Source organism: Chroicocephalus ridibundus, chromosome Z (assembly GCF_963924245.1).
Source record: "Chroicocephalus ridibundus chromosome Z, bChrRid1.1, whole genome shotgun sequence".
Lineage (NCBI taxonomy): Eukaryota > Metazoa > Chordata > Aves > Charadriiformes > Laridae > Chroicocephalus > Chroicocephalus ridibundus.
The window spans coordinates 5257382-5271708 of NC_086316.1; positions in this window are offsets into that span (position 1 = coordinate 5257382).

The window sequence follows — 14327 nt, forward strand, 5'->3', positions numbered from 1 at the left end:
GCCTCCTTACACTAGGTGTAAGAAATTACATTGCTTTTTTTACTGCAGAGCATTTAAAAAGCTGGTTTTGTCTTGCTTAGTGTTACCATGTATCAGGCAGCTTTTTATTAATGTGAAAATAGTAAGAATTGGTTTGTCGTCTAAACGCCTGAATTCCTTTAACATCAGTAAATTTTGTAACATGAAACAGGATTATACTTTCTTACTCCCCATTCGTTCTGTTGAAATGTTATAATTTAACTTTGCTTTTATGACGCACACATGATTAAATTTTCATCTATTAGTTGCTAATGGTAATACCACAGCAAATCTAAGAGGAACTGTGATAGCTGCTGTATATCAACTGCCCCACCAACTTGCTTGCCTTTGTAAAGCCTTGATCGTGTTAGACATTTAATGTCCACTGCAGCGATGCTCACGTGGTAATTTAGTGTCCCTACATGTACTCTGCATGCCTTGCATTTGTGCACTGTCAAAGGATAGAGTGTTTTGCAGTACTTTAGGTTTAAAAAAAAACAAACACCTTCCATTATTTTATATAGTATTTCCCGTATCCAAAATAGGAAAATTTCTAAAGCCAAAGATCAATAAATGTTTATTGTCTATTGGTGTGATTATTTTTTCCTATTTTGTATTATACATCCCACGTGTTAACAATTTGTGCCAAAATGTCCAGGTTTGCCAAAGAACGTGTAGTACACAGACTTTTTCTCAGTTTCTGTGGTAGCCGAAATGGTTTATCTTCTTTTTTTAGAAATAGCGTAGACCATTTATCCCCTCCTTGTTTGGGGTGCAGCAGAATAAACAATTTTCTAGTATAAATGTAGATAATGCTGTATTCACATGAATGGCACTTTACCCACAAAGAACCACTTACGGATTTGATACAAATGTTTTCATTTCTGGGTGCTTTAGAATTAAAATTCAGGAACAATTTAACTTTCTGGAAAAACGATCAGCTGTATGCCATGGTGGGTGGAGGAAATTCTGAGTTTCCCACGATAGTCATGGGACTTACTACCTTTCTTTTTGACTGTCACCATTTCCTAATAGGAAAGTACTTAAAAATGGGTTGCATTTGCCGTCTTAAAAAAAAGAGAAGGAACGTGTTTAAAAACATATTACATGGTCTCTTCTATTTGTTTTGTCCTAGCAGCACTAAGAAGGAATATACTTAAAGGAATGACATCTTGTAACCTTTGTTTTTTTTAATTTGATTTTTTGAATAGCAGATTTGGTTATGCATGGTTTTTCTTTCCATCTGTGCAACACGTACAGGTGAATGATGTCAGAACCGCTCAGATAGTTCTGCAGTGGTAAAAAAAAATCCTTGAGAAAGCAGCATCCTTTAACCTAAAACCGAGTTAATACCAAAGACCCCTTCAATTGTAAAGGACGGTCCTGTTGCAGAGAGGAAAAATGCCCAGCAGTCCCTAGGAGAAGCCAGTCTTCATTTTTGGGATGGGGATTTGAAAGTGTACGAGGCATTTGAGCTGTGGGATCCTCTCCTGAAAGTGACCAGCCTGTCCCAGACAGCAGGGTGAATTTAGAACCATGGTTAGGAGGAAGGTAGTGAGCTATGGTGGGAGATTTGTTTGTGTCTCAGAAGCCACCTCGGCCTTCTGCTTTCTCCATGCCACTTGAAGCCCAAGACTGCCTTGGGACTCTGCAGTCCCCAAGACTTCACAGTAGAATGGGTGTTTAGCGCGGTGTGTTCTTCTCAGCAGTTTTTATAGTCTGTTCTTCTGCTCTGGGAGATATGTTGATGCTAGTTTGCCACTTCAGGTTGTTCAGTGGGCGCTGAAACAGTGTAGGTGCTTCTCAAGATTTATTCTAGGCTAGGTTTCTGCATCTACGAAGTTTGTTGTGTTTAACCTGCAAAAGGTCTTTGGTGTCAAACTCTGCCGTCAGCTTACTCAGGCTGTTGACTCTACAGCATCTTTTCTACCTGTGAAGTGTCCAGGCAAGTTGCCTGGAAAAAGCATCCATCCTTCTGCTAGCCACAGCCCTGGTTGCCGTGGAGGTGCGTGCTCCGCTCTTCCCGCGCTTCACACTCACCTGCTCTGCAGCCAGAAGCAGCCGTGTGAAAGCGTTGGCAGCGTGCTCCTGGAATGGAAGGGAGTCTTTGATTTCAAGGGTTATATGACGTCTTGCTTTTGGACCCACGAGGTTCACACTCTAAAGCCCCACTGACTTTAAAGGTCTTCGGGGAGGAAAACGAGCAAAGCTGACCTCTGCTGTCAAGTGCAAGCGTGCATGAGTCAGTGTAACAGCCTAGGGACTATCCAACTTTTAAAAATGCTGATTTTATCTGAGTATGTCCTGTGGTAGGGTGAGGCCCAGAAGTGTACTCCAACCAAGAGGTCACGCATCTGCTACCTGTCCTGTGCTAGCTGGTCAGGACAGGGCTGAGAAAATAACGATGATGTTGCTGGTTTGATTCAGATTTTGTGAAGAATTTTCAAAGAAGATGTAACAATTATTGTTGCTTGTCTGCTTGACAGACAGGCTATTAGCTGGTGGACAGCAAAATAGATGTGGCAGAGACAGGGAGGTCACTCTTTTGGAGAAATGTTCAGTTTCCCTCTAGATCTACATTAAAAAATAGAAAGTAATTTGTTATACTTGTTCTGGAGTCAATCCTGCAACATTTTCTGCTTCCCGTAATATCTGTGTGTTTAAAGACCCCTCTGAAACACTGTTGTGGGTTAGCATTTTGCTTTCCCAGGGGTGATGGGTCTGGGGCAAAGGCAGCTTCTAAGTTCATGAATTGTGGAGCCATTTTGTAATTCTGTTGCTCTTGAAAGCCGAAAGGAAAACAAAGCATCCATCTCCGAGTTATGAGATTCACAAGCTACTTTCCATGATGCCCACGTTCTTCCCACCTGTCAAATCTGAAAGCAGTTTTTCAGCGAGTGTAGAACTTGTGTGATTTCCTGAAATGCGCATTTTTATAGGTGTATGGGGTATAGCATGAAACAGTTGTGCATGTGTCAGATACTAAAAGAATACGAGCTCTTAGTTGGAGTTAGATGTATCTGACCTTTTCCCATTCATTTGGATTATTTTGGGTATGGGACAGATGTGCAAGTTTTGGTCCCAAAGTCTGGTTTTCTTCCTTGGGTGAGCACATGCTATTCCACTCCTGTTCTTGGTGTCAGCCCCATTAGAAGAGTAAAATATAAAATCTCCTCCAGCCCAAACATCTGTATCTGGTCCAGATGGCCGGTTCCCCTGTCCTCTTGCTCGTGGAGCGGGATTGAGCTGTTACTGTCACCTCCCAGGCAGCAGGAGCTCGCGGAAGTGAGGAAGGGGACAGCAGAGTCAAGGAATTCGGGCTGGAATTTACAGAATGAAAGACACAGGAAGCATCTGATCTGGACAGGGATTCCTTGGCCACAGGGAAGTACAATGTGGTAAATTGGCTGTTCAATATATGCTAGTAAAAGCCATCTAGGAGGTGAGGAGTGAAAGTGACTCCGATTTAAAAAAAAAAAAAAAAAAAAAAAAAAAGAAACCAAAAGCCAGCAAAGGGGTGAGTTGGAGGTTGTGTAGCGCAGGGTAAGTGGGACCCGTGCCATAGCACTGCAGGGCGAGGTGTTGCGTGTTGGTTGTTTTTCGTGGGAAAACCTGGGAAAGCTGTGGAGGATTTAAGGACTGGGAAAATGACTTTTAGTGAGAAACGTAAGAACTCTGCAGAGTATCAAGGGTAGATTCAGAGGTTAAAGTACCTTAATGCGGAATAAAAATTGCATAGAGAAGGACTCCAATCTTAGAGGAAGACAGAACAGGAACCAGAGACTGCAACCTGACACTAGATAAATTACAGTAGCAGAAAATGGGATTTTAACAGAGAAAGTCACTAATTGCATTACAGCCTGAAGTGCTAAATTCTCCACTGCATTGTCTTCAGAGATCCTCTCTATAACCTGCTATGGATGAGCAAGTTACTGCTCTCAATACAAGGATAGTAACAAAAAGTAAAGGCATCAGGGGACAAACAACTAAACCAATGTTTAATTTAGGTTTGTTCTAAAAATTGGAAATTTGGAATTTTTGGATTGGCACTGCTGTGGCTGGATTGCCGCGTGACTAGCAGGAGACACGCAGACAACATTTCTTTAACATATTTGAAACCTGGACTAAGTGTAGCCGTTCCTTTATGTTGCACAGGTTTTAATGCCTTTGAAAAATTGTAAGTGTCAAAAGAATTTAAAATACAGTTTTGCTGATATCTAGGAAAAAAAAAGTAAATTTGAAAGTAAAGAACTGTAAAGTAAGAAAATAGCAGTATTACTTTCTGTCTTTCTAGAAGCATAGTGATATCTTAGGAAAGAAAACTCTCTGGAAATTCTAAAAGATGCTGAATCTAATTCCATGTGGACTTCCATGGACTCCGTACAAGAGTGGAGTCAGAACATGACTCTTACAAAGTTAGAAGTGTAAGTCTCCAGCACTTGAACTTTTTGTTCTGATGCTACAATTTTGTGATTCTTACTTCTCAGCTGGAAATAGAGCAGATGAGTTCAGGGGGTAGATGAGAGATCAAGAACTTGCGCTTCAATGTTAGTTGTGGTTTTGGCTTTCCAAGCAGCAGAAGTTGTTCTTTCAGCAGGAGGAGACTTGCTGTTGTGCTCACTGGCTTCAAGTCTGAGCTGGCAATTTAAGGTCCCACTTCTCTTAAATGCCTGGAGGTAAGAACCGTTTTGTTCTTTTCCGCTATGTGTTATCATCATTGTCGTTACTATTAACCTTTGGGTGGCTATATGTTGAGAAGTTTTTGCTACTCTCAAGATAACTCTATACTTTGGAGACACATCCTCCCCTCTTCTCCTGCGACTCTGTCTTTTCATCAGAACCTTGCTAGAGAATTGGATGTCTGATGTAGTTCAAGCAAGATGTTGTGGTTGGTTTGGGATATTTCAGTAGGAATTCAGAGGTTTCTTGTCTGTTATCAAAGTCTTCATAGCTGGATTTGATGCTTTCTCCCTTAGTAGCATCTATGTTCTGTAAATATTTTTTTTAACTCATATCTGTTCCTTCATATCTTAGTTTTCACTGTGGAGTCCGCTCTCTAGAGCACAGATTTTAGATGAGGGGTGTTGTTTTCAGCAGAGAAAGCCTTCGTAGGTGCCAGCTGTGTCCCTTCGTCCATCCCAGGCACACACTCACCGTCTCTCTCTGCATCCCGTACTCCTGTCTCCTCCTCACCACGAAGAGGGACATGGGACACCTGCACTCCCCCAGCATCTGTAGTTATGGATTCAGCCCATTATTACTCACCCCATGTATGTTCATGCAGACTGCTACGGTCTTCCTGGTCTTTTTTCCTCCTACCCTTGACTACAAGCCCGGTTCTTTCAGCCCTCCCAGACAATCACCTCCCAAGCTTTAGTAAGACACCCTGTTAGTGTGTCTCACAAATAACTCTGCCTCTTGTTTTGCAGCAACGTTGCAACACTGGTTCGTAGCCGGATATGTGGTAATTCCCAGATCCTTTTATGCAGTACCATTACAAGACAATTATTCCCTATTTTTGTATATATGCTTTTTTCTTTTTTATTAAATAGTTGGCACTTTGCTGTGTTTCTTTTTTTAAAAAAATATTAAATTTAGACCATTTTTGCAATGCATAAAAGCTACTTTAAATTCAAGGTAATTGTAACTTGAGTCCATTAGATTTAATATGTGTCTTCTATGCAAACATAGTAGGATCATACAGTCATAGAATCATGAAATAGTTTGGGTTGGAAAGGAGCTTTAAAGATAATCTAGTCCAGCCCCCAAGATGCTAAAGGAAAACATTGAAGCATATTGTCCTCATAGGAGTGTGCACACAGATGCATTATGTATATATATTTACATGTATGTATTTTTATATATAAACACCACCTCCGTTATATACTCCCCATCTAACAGCAAAATGCTCACAGTAGTTCTTCCGTGAAGTGTCCTAACCGGCCTGTAGGTGCTTCATGGTCTTTATCCATATATTCTAACCTGTTTATGAAAACTTCCTGCTGGATTGCCTCGAAGACGTTAATAAAGGCAAGAGAGATAGCATCTCTAACTTCCCGCTTCCCCACCAGGCCAGTTGTCTGAACGAAGGAAATTGGGTGGGTTGGACATGATCTGTCCTTGGCAGGTCTGTGTTCGCTTTCATTATCACTTCACCCTCTCAGAGTTTACAGATTGATTAGGAATCTCTTCGGGGTGTGTGTCTGGGTGCTGAAGTTGGGCTGAGTGGTTAATAACCCCCGTTACCCCACACTTTCTAAAGGTGGACCTTGTATTTCCCTGCCTTCAGCCTCAAGAAACTTGTTGTCCTCCGTGAGCTTTTTGGGGCTGGTCGTTGATTTTGTGTGGTGACGCTTTTGGCCAGTGCGCTAAGCACTCCGGTGACCTTCCTCAAGCACTCCTGATTAAATGCATCTAACTTTTCTTAATATTTGACAGTCTTTTCTTTCTGTATCCTGGTCTACCACTGCGAATGATAAATAAAAAAGTTAAGGAGCATTCCAGCCACTTATTTGTTTAATTTCCCTATTAAGTAATAGACAGCTATTCATTTTCCTTCTTATTTCCGTTATCCCTTAGATATTCTTAGCTTTCTCAGTTTTGTCCCTGTCTGCCTGTTGTAGATATTTTTTTTTTTTATGCTTCCTCTTATTTGTGTGCTGTTGTTTGGCTGTTCTTGTTCCGAGTTTGGTTGTGAAAGAAATCCCACCTTCTTCTTGCTCTTGATTCCTTCTGTCCTTCCATGGTACCGTTATGTATCATCTCTCTTTACTCCCACTAAAGAAGTCATGTTTCTTATACGTTTTAGAGACGGAGCCGTTGCAAGAGTTGAAACATACTGAAGTCACCCCACAGCACAAATTTATCCTGTTGGGAAGGCGTGTAAAGTCCAGCTTTGCTGCCTTTCATAATTTCTGTCAACTCCACAAATTCCTGATGTTTGCATCTATAGGAAACAAAGTTATTCTAAACTCACAGAAAAAGGATTCTTATTATAGAATTAATAGTTGCTTTCAGTGGGATGATCTTTATTTTTACCAGACTTTGATTAATACGGTGCTTTCCATCTGTGTTCTCTTAACTTCCCAATCAACACAAAAAAACTCATAGGGGTTTTCTGTCCATCCCAGAGCTGTAGCAAAGAAAGAAGTAGCCTTCTGTGGAAGGCATTAAATAGGGACAAATATGCCCAAAGTCAGCTGTTGATGTCTCTGATGCGGACTTATATGAAACAGAGCAGCTCTCCAGCAGGGCAGGAAGAGATGCCCTGAAAGTTGGCTTATTTGCTTAAGTGGATTTAGTAGTATTTCTGCTTTTTAACAAACAAATTAGGTTACGTTAACATCACTCCGAAATACGGAGGGGAAAAAAGTTTTGAAGTGGTCAGGGCACGTGCTGCTTATATAAAATATCTTTCTGCAAATTTTATTCCTGTTTTTACTTCCATCTTGTGTTTCTTTTGATTCAACCGCATAAAAGTGTAACGGGTTTATTTTTCACAAGCTCTTTGCTGGGAAAGGGATATTATATCTGAGAAAATGACTATGCTAAGCCTTTCACATACAAATGTTTCCTATACTTAATAAAAAAATGAAATTGTCAGAATATTAAAGAAATTTTGTCTGCCGGCGCTTACGTGTTTCAACACATGTTCTGTTGTAGATGAAAGTGCAACTGGTGAAGACTCAACATATTTATTTACTGATGGTTTCATCATTCTGTACTCAAATAAAAATGCCAGGTGGCAGCATCCGTGTGAAAATATCAGATTTTAGAAGCAGCATCGAGGAAGTGTATTTTGGTTGTAAGAAAATCAGAGATTGAAGAGTACAAGTGCATTGAAGGTAAGTTACTGGTGAAGTGAAGAGGATGAGGAAGGTGGGCTGAAGCTCACCTCCTGAAGCATCTGTGGCCATAACCTTTGTGTCCTGGTTTTACTGCAGAGACTTTGGCACGAGAAAAGTCCTTGGGACACGAGCAAATCTTGCCCAGGCACTTGACTTGGGCCAATACACTTCACACCCATGTGGGACTTGAATCCTTGTCCTCCACAAGGCTTTTCTTAGACCTTCTCCCCAAAAGGTCCCCCCGCCTTTCCGTGGCATGCCCAGTTTTCAGGACCTTGTGAGGTTTCATGTAGTGAAGGCAAGAAAAAACAAGGCAAAGTGTGAAACTATCTACTACTAACTTTTAGGCTCTGCTTTAACCTCTACTTAAAAATTATTTGACTGGATTTCGTGGTTGCAGCATCTCTTTAGCCTGTCTGCTACCTACTGTAAACTTAAGTGCAAGGGAGGAAGGGAGGGGTAGAAGCTGAGTGCTGAAAAATGGCTACTGCTGGTGCATGTGAAAAATGATCACTATGCAAATGACCTTTCCTATAGGAAATTTTAAAATAATGAAATCACTTTAATGTACTTCTAGCAGGTCATTCAATTAAAAGGGTTTTAAAATTAAGTTTCCGCTGCTGAAGAAACAAAATTGCAATGAATCTGAATTAGCAATGTAAACAGTTGGTTTAGCGGGTAAATGCGAGACCACTGTGCGGCTGGGAACAGAGGGAGGGAGTTTTCACAGGGCAAAGCGTTCAAGCCTGTCTGTCTCTTAAATCTGTATGGAGACCCTGGTCTTGTTTTGCTATGCTGGTGGCTTTTGAACTCGGGCGTATATCTAACTGGCTAAGCAAAAGCAAATTGATACAGGATTTAGACATAGCAGTGTTGGGTTCACTGCAACTTAGAACTGAGTTCTCCTTTCTTCTTGCCCATGAAAGGTCACCCCTTGGTTGAGGGCTGGACGTTGCCCCAAAGATGGGGAGCAATCCCGAAGTCCTGGGCAGAGATGGGGTCACAGGACGAGACCCACCACGTTCACATGGAAGTTAGTTCATTTCTCCTAATGAGAACTCCCTTTCACAGGGCTGGTTTTAAACTCCTGAGATACCCGAGGAATGTTATTTGCTTACTTTTGCCTGTATTTTCTTTTTTATGCAGTGTTCTGCGGGATTCCCATTCTGGTCCTGCTTCATCCTGTGCTTTTTCTTTGTACTTTGAGTGAATTAGCGTGTTCTGAGAGCAGTTTCCTTTTAACTTCTGTTTCACTGATAAAAGTATGCATAGGTTTTACACACTAGGTAAGTGGAAGGTTTGCAAGGGAATCTGGTCACTGACACTTACTTAGTTCCTGCTGGATCAAAAGGGATAGATTTTGATTAATTTGAAAAAGGGAAGAAATTTTAATTGAAGGTTTTGCAACTTAGTGACTAGTTTATTGTGTTGCTTGATACAAAATATAGTTCCAAAATTAGTGTGAAGTACTGGTTTTAAAACCACTTGTAAAAACCAAGAGTAAGCATATGTAAAAATTAATTAGAGCTGTGTGAAGCTGTTCCCTGGTGATTTGAACTGTGGTGCGTATGCCCTCCCAGCCACCTCAGCCGCTGCTCTGTCGCCCATTGAGTTTGCAGCTGGCTCACCTTGTTCATTTGTGCTGACCTGGTTTATCTGATTACTTTCGTTGGCCACAGAAGGAGAAAGGAATTAAAAAAAATTAATAAATTAATTAAATAAAATAATAATAAAATGAAAAGTTGCTTCTTCCAGTTCTGGCAAGGCTCTCCTTTTTCTCCCTTGCAGCCACCTCTGTTGTTTCACGTCTTGCAAGCGTGAGATTGCTTACGCACCACACCGTGTTGCTGCATTTATAATAAACTTCATCAGGACATCCCTCTTCGGGGCTGTTCTTGGGGACAGGGACAGGAGGATTCTTGCAATAACAGTCTGTACAGAAGAGCGTGTGCTTGGCAACACGTGTTTACACTTCAGCAGTAGGAGAGGAAGTGTTAGTTCAATAAAAAAAAAAAAACAAAAACAAAAACAAAACAAAAGCCAAAAGACCTTTCTGTTCAAGGGACTAACATATTTGTGAATTAAATGAACAACTGTGGCAAAGCTCATGTTCTCTTATTATTTTGATTTTTCTTTTTTCATTGCAGAAGTCGAGCTATCCTCCTCCCACACACCAGTGTTCATTTGGTTTCGTGGCTAAACTGAGATATCCACTATTCACACGACTTCCCAGTCATGAATGTCTAACCTAGACAATTCAATACTGCTCTCTGCTGTGTGCTGTGAGTTATAGGAAAAACATGCTAAGCTTAACATATTTGTTAACATATTTTCAATACCCAGCACAACATGCCTCAAGCGTGCATCTCCTGACCATAAAACACTTTCTCTGCTAAAGGAAATATCTCTGGAGATCGGTCACTCCCTATATGTTTGGGTGTTCGTTCTTTTTTTGTTCATGGGATGGCTATTAAAAAATAGTTTATGATAGCTTAGCCAATGTTGCGTAAGATAACTGTGATTTTATTTTATTTTTTTTTTTAATCCACAAAGTTTTTTGAATTTGATTACATAGGAATCCAGGAAAAGGTTGTGGTTCGGTGTGGTTTTTTTTTTTTTGTGTGTCCTTATGACCACTTCTATTTTTTGCACTTGGTGAATAACAAAAATGACAAGGGAAAAATACATAACAATTTCACACCTGAGATTGAAGGAGTTGATTACCGTCATTTTGGTGATGTGCCTTTTATACTTCTGCAGCGGTTAAGAAAGAATTTATGGTTTGGAGCGCGAGCACTTTAGAATGATTCAAAATTATTGAAGAGCTACAAATTTCGTAAAGTGCTTCAATTTGTTAGTGACTCGAGCGGCATTGTAGTGAGTTTTGTAGGGCTTTTAGTACGGTCGTATGCACAACCTATAAATGCTCTTGTAATCTTCCCTAGCTTTTTCCGCCCCCCACCTCTCCATGTGTTGGTGCTGGTGCTCGTAATGCTCCCTCTGATAATGCCAACACTTCTCTTCAGCAGCAGCGTCCTGGCCCGGGTAGATGGGAGGGAGATCACTGCAACGCTACCCTGATGAAAATATCCGGATGCTGGTGGGGACATTAGTCACGTTAAAGGTGCATTCACGTGGGAAAAGAGGATGCATTTCACTCCCACGTGCTTACTAAACAGTTTGAGAAACTGAGATCCGAAAAGGCTTGCTATTTTGAAAAATAATCCTAGCACACTTGAAAAGAAAAAAAAAAAGAAAAAAGTGCTAAGTTGTCACCTTCTTACTCCTGTGTACTTACTTACTCTTTCTTATTAACTCTTGTGGCCATGGAATTACTTTCTTATTCAAAGTGGTCTTAGGTATTGTAGAGAAACTCTCTCCTTATGTGATGACATGATTCGGTTATTTTGAGTGTAAATCACAGTTTTTGCACAAGCCTTCTCTTGATTTTTCTCCTCATTTTGCAAAGTGGCACGAGAACAGTTCAGTTTGCTTAGCGACCTCAACTGCCCATCCCAGTCAGGCAGGAATGCCTGAAAGCTGTGATTTTGTAACACGAATGTTCTGCCTTGAAATAACAAAGAACATTCACATACCCTATCAACAGTGCATTTCCTACTCAATATTAAAGTAAAATTTCCTACCAAATTTACACTAAGTTTTCTGCAAAAAAAACTTGATTATTTCCCCCCCGCCCCCAGCATTACACATTTGGAATGACCTGTGTCTTCCCTTTCACAGTCTGCTTTTGACTTTTGAAATCCAATATCATCTTAGCTGTGATACAAATTGCACTTAGTCTTATGAATGAGCATAACGTCCTGGTCTGAATCCTCATGGTGAGCAAAATTTATGCGTGTCTCTTTGGGGATGCGTACCTCTTTTCTGGGGGATTGGATCGAAGCAGGTGTCATTAATTGGCTTCCCTCAAAGTTGATGGAAACTTTCACCCAAGGGGAAAAAAAACCCCAAAACACGGGAAAACAAAACACTAGTATACACATACGGTTTGTGTTGGTATTCACCGATATCGGTATTCATCCAGCTCTACCCGTAATGGAGGAAGACTTCCAAAGAGAGGAAACTCTTTGGAGCACTTTTATTAAGAACACTTCTGTGAATTAACACGTGATTACAGACATGCCATGCTCTGTACAACTATAATTTTGAAATACTGGGAGTAAGGCACTGGCAGTCTGGATTTTATTTGTAGCCTCTCAGATATCTGACCTTTTCAGAGGCAACTAGGAGAGCAGTGCTCAAAGACAACTGTGTCAGTAGGGCAAACGCAGTTATGGACAGTCTGATTCAAAAAAATAGAAAAAAAAAAGGCAAAAAAGAAAAGAAGTCTCACTTGTGAAGCTGCAAATCCCAAGAAGTTTGAGATATTGCAGTTGATTAACCATCAGCTCATCAACTTGGTGGAAGCAGAGCTGAGCCGGGGGTGAGCGCCTGCTAAAAGTCCCCTGTGCGAAGGGGTGAGAGATTTGGCAGCTGCAAGGGAACAAAGGACTTGGTTTGCTTTATTTTAGTCTGCAAAGTGCAGCAGCCGTTCAGTCAATGGGTGCCCAACCTGCCCTCTGGTCGCACCCTGAGCACTGGGAATTTGCATTCCCATCAATGAAGCCGGAGACGCCACAATGGGGGTACAAGTGCTGGTGAGAAAAGGAAGATGTGAGTCCAGGTGAGAATTCGGGTGATGTGGCAACAAGGACAAAGAAATAGGGCTGCGTTGGAAGCAGTGGCAGAGCAAAATACTACAGTATCAGGGATGCTGCAGGTGTTTTTTCCCCCCAAATCTGTGCCATCTCTCTGCGGAGGACGGTGGGCAGATGCATTGCAAAGTCCTGCTCGGGCTGTGTCAGGCTCTGTCTCAGAGTTTCGTCCTTCCTCCAACAAGTCAGAGCAATTCCTCTTCTTCAGAGCCACTTTGGAGCCTCCAACAACACAATTTTACAGCTTGTACAACTGCATGGGCCCTTCTTCCATCACTTCTCTTCCATCAAAATTGTTTCCCACCGTTTCTTTTCTTTAGGTTTCATGGGTCATTCCACATCACAAGGGAATGGTCATCCCTTACCATTTCACAGCTGTAACTTTTCACTGTATGCTCCCTTTTCAGAAATGAGCAGCGTCGTTATCATTTGGGAAACATAGAATCATAGAATCATAGGGTTGGAAGGGACCTCTGGAGATCATCTAGTCCAACCCCCCTGCCAGAGCAGGGTCACCTAGAGCAGGTTACACAGGAACACGTCCAGGTGGGTTTTGAATGTCTCCAGAGTTGGAGACTCCACCACCTCTCTGGGCAGCCTGTACCAGTGCTCTGCCACCCTCAGGGTAAAGAAGTTCCTCCTCATGTTTAGGTGGAACTTCCTATGCTCAAGTTTGTGCCCATTACCTCTTGTCCTGTCCCCGGGCACCACTGAAAAGAGCCTCGCCCCATCCTCCTGACGCCCACCCTTTCAGTATTTATAAGTGTTGATAAGGTCCCCCCTCAGCCGTCTTTTTTCCAGACTGAAGAGACCCAAATCCCTCAGCCTTTCCTCATAAGAGAGGTGTTCCAGTCCCCTAATCATCTTGGTAGCCCTCCGCTGCACCCTTTCCAGCAGTTCCCCGTCCCTCTTGAACCGGGGAGCCCAGAACTGGACACAGTACTCCAGGTGCGGCCTCACCAAGGCAGAGTAGAGGGGGAGGATGACCTCCTTCCACCTGCTGGCCACACTCTTCTTGATGCACCCCAGGATGCCATTGGCCTTCTTGGCCACAAGGGCACATTGCTGACTCATGGTCATCCTGTTGTCCCCCAGGACTCCCAGGTCTCTTTCCACAGAGCTGCTCTCCAGCAGGTCAGCACCCAACCTGTACTGGTGCAGGGGGTTGTTCCTCCCCAGGTGCAGCACCCTACACTTGCCCTGGTTGAATTTCATAAGGTTTCTCTCTGCCCAGATCTCCAACCTGTCCAGGTCTCTCTGTATGGTGGCACAGCCTTCCGGTGTGAACATCCGCCTGCTCCGGTGACGTTTCCATCAAACCTCCTTCCGCCCTTTGCTGCAGTCACTAGCATCCCACAGGTGGTACGGCAAGTCACCCCTCCGCAGGTTGTCACTTATTATTGCAGTTGCTCTTGGATGGTGATCCCTCCTGATATATATGCACATGTAATGTTGTGTATATAAATAAAGAACTGCAGGGGAGGAAAGCACAGTCAGAAAAATGACTCACCTCTTGATGTAGTGCTCTCTCTTCCCTTTCTACCACCCACCTTCTCCTCCCTTCTGAAGGCCAAGACCTGCTGCCACCTCATACGTCTCCCTGCAACTTTGTGCAAGTGAGTTCGTTGCCGGATTCCTCTCTGCCAGAGAAATCTCTTCTGGAAGTTGCTCAGCTGTGGCCTCAGCAGCAGGGTTTGATTGATGGATGGTTCGTTCCCCCCACTGTGTTATTGAGCGATGCCTACAC